Here is a 4,732-nt window from a genome sequence, read left to right as displayed (position 1 = left end):
TCCTTTGTCCCCTGGTGGCTGAACCAGCAGTCACCCTCGGAGACAGGTGCCCTCCAGGTGGCCAGGCAGAGCGCTCCCCAGGGCTACACCTTGCCTTCTGTGCCCGGGGCCAGCTGTCCAGGGCCTGCCCGGGAGGCCACGGCACCGCTCTGCAGAACGCAGGGGCCACACGGGTCAGGCAGGCCCTGCGGCCCTCCCCAGCCTCTGAAGGCCGCTCCGCAGAATCTAGGGGTCACACAGCACCGGGGTGTGGTGTGTGCTGTGTGGTATGTGGTATGTGGTATGTGGTGTGGTGTGTGTGGTGTGTGGTGTGTGCTGTGTGGTGTGGTGTGTGCTGTGTGGTGTGTGCTGTGTGTGGTGTGGTGTGTGCTGTGGTGCTGTGTGGTGTGGTGTGTGCTGTGTGCTGTGTGGTGTGGTGTGTGCTGTGTGCTGTGTGGTGTGTGGTGTGGCCTCTGGTGCTGTGTGCTGTGTGGTGTGGTGTGTGCTGTGTGGTGTGCTGTGTGCTGTGGTGCTGTGTGGTGTGGTGTGTGGTGTGTGGTGTGTGGTGTGTGGTGTGGCCTCTGGTGCTGTGTGCTGTGTGTGGTGTGGTGTGTGCTGTGGTGCTGTGTGGTGTGGTGTGTGGTGTGGTGTGGTGTGGTGTGCTGTGTGGTGTGCTGTGTGGTGTGCTGTGTGGTGTGCTGTATGCTGTGGTGCTGTGTGGTGCTGTGTGGTGCTGTGTGGTGCTGTGTGGTGTGGTGTGTGGTGTGGTGTGGTGTGGTGTGGTGTGGTGTGCTGTGTGGTGTGCTGTGTGGTGTGCTGTATGCTGTGGTGCTGTGTGGTGCTGTGTGGTGCTGTGTGGTGTGGTGTGCTGTGTGGTGTGGTGTGTGGTGTGCTGTGTGGTGTGGTGTGTGGTGTGGTGTGTGCTGTGTGGTGTGTGCTGTGTGGTGTGTGCTGTGTGCTGTGTGGTGTGCTGTATGCTGTGGTGCTGTGTGCTGTGGTGCTGTGTGCTGTGGTGCTGTGTGGTGCTGTGTGGTGTGGTGTGCTGTGTGGTGTGCTGTGTGGTGTGGTGTGCTGTGTGGTGTGGTGTGCTGTGTGGTGTGTGCTGTGTGGTGTGTGCTGTGTGGTGTGCTGTGTGGTGTGGTGTGCTGTGTGGTGTGGTGTGTGGTGTGGTGTGCTGTGTGGTGTGGTGTGCTGTGTGGTGTGTGCTGTGTGGTGTGCTGTGTGCTGTGTGCTGTGTGCTGTGTGGTGTGCTGTGGTGCGGTGTGACCTCTGGTGCTGTGTGCTGTGGTGCTGTGTGGTGTGGTGTGTGGTGTGGTGTGTGGTGTGTGGTGTGTGGTGTGTGGTGTGTGGTGTGTGCTGTGGTGCTGTGTGGTGTGTGGTGTGCTGTGGTGCGGTGTGGCCTCTGGTGCTGTGTGTGCTGAGGGTCTGCACCTGCACCTGTGGTCACTATGGTCACTGTGGTCACTGTGGTCACTGTGGTCACTGTGGTCACTGGCTGTGGCCCTGTGGCCCTGTCTGGGGGGTGCTCTGCAGGGCAGCCCTCGGGGCGCTGCTGGCCTGGCCACGGCGTCAGCAGCTGGAGGGAGGCCATGCTGCCCAGGTCCAGGAGTGGCCGCAGAGGACCGGGGCAGCCAGCAGAGGTCCAGCAGGGCCTGCCCCCACCCTTGCCGCACCCTGGACCTTGTCCCCTCTTTGTCGTGTGGTCGTTATGGAGCGTGTGTCCTCTGCTCGTGTGACCTGTCAGCAGTGGCCAGCAGGGAGCCCAGGAGGGGGACTTCCTTCAGGGCAGCCTCTTGTCCCCCCACCGTCTCCCCCTGTGGGGGCCTCCTCCACAGCCTCCCGCACCGATCCCCGCACGTCCATCCTCCCCGCTGGCCTCCTCAAACCCTGCCACTCAGGGGTCACAGCCACACAGAATGGACAGCGCCTGCCCAGGGGGTGGCTCCGGCTCCCTCACCTGGGGCTGCCCGCCCAGAGGCCGCCACCCTTCCTGCACCGTCATCGCAGACCTGACTCGCGTCTGTGTGCGAGGTGAGCCGGCGTCCCCACAGGGCAGCAAGCTCGGCTCTGAGAGAGAGAAGCCCGTGGGAAGATGTCCGTTTCCTGTGGCGGCGGACACTCCAGGGAGCACCACCGCTCGCTTGTGTGTTTCTTTATCTGTTTTGAGGTACTGGGGATGGACCTCAGGGACTCCTGACACTGACCACACCCCCAGCCCTACTTTGTACTTTACTTAGAGACAGGGTCTCACTGCGTTGCTTAGCGCCTCGCTGTTGCTGAGGCTGGCTTTGAACTCGCGATCCTCCTGCCTCGGCCTCCCGAGCCGCGGGGATCACAGGCTGCGCCGCCTTCCACTGCTTGGGTTTAAGTCCTGACTTCTGGCCATACCACGCTCTCCTACCATGAAGGACGCTGTTGGTGGACATTTAAACGTGGGCAGAGGGGACCGTCTGGGGCTCTGGGCGTGTGCGGGGCCTAGCAGCCTTTCCCGGCCTTCCCTGGGCTGGCCCGAGGACCTGATGTCTGTTGGTGACTCGGTCCCCAAAAGCATCACTTAGGACCACGATCTCTGCGGCCAGGCTCTGGCTCCACCTCCTAAACTGGCCCTCGGTCCCTGGAACCCTGCAGACACCTGTCCTCTGGGAGAGGAAGAAGACAACCTGGGGAAGGCAAGGTCTCTGTCCCCTGGGTGCCCCCGGTGACGGGCTGCCGCGCGGGACGTCCCGTTCTAAGGCTGGTGCCCCTGACCCGCGGCCCCGTGTCTAGAAGCGTGGAAGCCGCAGGTGCTGGCTGATTTCCCATCCGGGCCCGTCGGATGCGATGACATGTAATTTGGACTGTGGCTCGTGACACAAGTTGACTCTGCGGATGGGACAGCTCCAAAATGCCAGGTAAAAACCCAGTGTCCCAAGCAGCGGGGTCCTCGGCCCTGGGGGGTGGACGGTCAGCGTCCCAGGGCCTGTGAACGTGTCTGTCGTGGTCTGTGTCCATCGGTGCCTGTCACCTACGAGAAGCCGTGAGTGGGTGAGGTGGACGCAGAGGTCCTGTGGCCCAGGAGGTCCCAGCTGCAGGGACACTTAGCCTCTGCAGGAGTCTGCCACGGGCGGAGCCGGGCCCTCAAGTTCACCCAGGTGGTGACGTCGTGGCCCCCAGGACGTCAGAGGGAGATGGTTCAGGCGGGGTCCTCGGAGGGAGCCTAGTCACCCATAGCGGGTGTCCTGATAAAGGGGAAACCGGGAAAGACTTGATCCAGTGGAGACAGGCAACGGGAAGAGGCCCAGCAGACTCCGGAGCCACGAGGGGCCTGGGAAGGGACCAGCCAGCCACACCTTGACGGGCCTCCAGCCCCAGCCTCCAGGTGACCGGAGCCAGCCACCCAGCGGGTGGCGAAGCAGCACCCGGCCCGTGGCTCTCCGGGTCTCTGCAGAGACGCCAACCGCAATGGCCCAGTAAAGCCAGACCAGATCAGGAGGCCTCTCACCCACGTTTCACCCCAGCCCTGGACGCCGGAGAGCAGGGAGGGGCACCTCAGGGGGTTCCCATGGAAACCACAAGGTTGTGGGGAGGTGGAGGCCAGGGACGAGGCAGTCACTGAAGCCTACCTCTCCCAGCTCCGGGACGCAGCCGACTGTGGCTGTCCCAAACCTTGCCCCTGCACACACTAAGTGCTCAATAAATGTTCATGGAGAAAAATTGATGAAATTGCTCGACACTGGTCTAGTGACTCCCAACAGGGTAACTGTGGTCCCCGAGTAGTGGGAGACTGTAAAAGTGCATTACAACTGTTTAAATGTTTTTTGTTTTAAATTTGCTAAAAATCCCTTTCAAGTTGTTAAACAAGCAGTTTAACAACTTGCGGGAGACCTCTGCCTCGAGAGGCCCCTCCCGGCCTCCGCCCCTTGGCCTCCACCCTCGCCTTCCTTTGCCTGTGGTGCCGGGGATGGAGCCACGCCCTCAGCAGCCAGGCAGGCCTCTGCCACCCTCTGCGGCCCAGCCCCTCCGGTCTGGGGTCATCCTCGGTGTCTGAGCCTGTCCAGCTCCCTGCTTCTGCCTGGGCACTGGTTACGGCCAGAGGACAGGGGTCCTCTCCACAGGCCCACTGTGCCTCCGACCTGAACCCCGGGGCTGGTCAGCGCTGATCACAGATGCAGGGGCATGACAGCTGGTCTGAATCGGCTCCACGGCGTCACTTCCAGAACGATCCTGCCGTGGCCCACAGTGCGCACAAGGTACTTCATGCAGCCTCTGGGACCCGGGGACAAGGCCGTAAAGGAGTCCCACTGTCCTCGGAGGGCAACCGACTCAACGATCCCGTGTCCTCGCGCTGTGGAAGGCTCGGCCACCGTGAGAAAGGAGCGAGCAGGTTCCTACGTCTGCCCGTGGAGGGGACCCACCTGCACAAGGTCCGCGCCTGACAGCATCGTCACGGGTGAAGGGCAATGGCACTGAGACGGTCCCGCGTGATCTCGCGCGTGTCTGTGAGGGAGACAAACACGGTGTGGACCTGACTCTCCACGGTCCATCAGGAAACCAGGGTCAGCCACACCGACACCTGCGTGACCTGGTCCCCAGGGCAGACCTGACCAAAGGCCACGGCCGTAGGACCGGAGACCGGGGGAGCCCCGAGTTAGGGCTCATGTGGCGTGCATGGGTTGCTGGCCGGTCATTCTGCCCACGCTGGCCTCCACACCAGGTCACACCCAGCACCGTTTTCTGTAGGAAGTGACCGTCCCTCAGACTCCAGGGACACAGC

The 4,732-nt window shown here is 62.5% G+C and overlaps 1 long non-coding RNA gene across 1 annotated transcript; it reads right to left on the bottom strand.

Annotated features, from left to right (window-relative positions):
- Positions 1-2,128: 2,128 nt before the first annotated feature.
- LOC139702707 (uncharacterized) lies at positions 2,129-4,732 on the bottom strand. Its single transcript, XR_011705275.1, has 3 exons — positions 4,559-4,732; positions 4,374-4,455; positions 2,129-2,983 (listed from the first exon to the last, which is right to left on the bottom strand). It is a non-coding gene; the product is annotated as an uncharacterized lncRNA (long non-coding RNA).

The sequence above is a fragment of the Marmota flaviventris genome, chromosome 18, assembly GCF_047511675.1.
Source record: "Marmota flaviventris isolate mMarFla1 chromosome 18, mMarFla1.hap1, whole genome shotgun sequence".
Taxonomy (NCBI): Eukaryota; Metazoa; Chordata; class Mammalia; order Rodentia; family Sciuridae; genus Marmota; species Marmota flaviventris.
The sequence above is the reverse complement of the archived record's forward strand: the minus strand, read 5'-3'. Positions and strand labels throughout refer to the sequence as shown.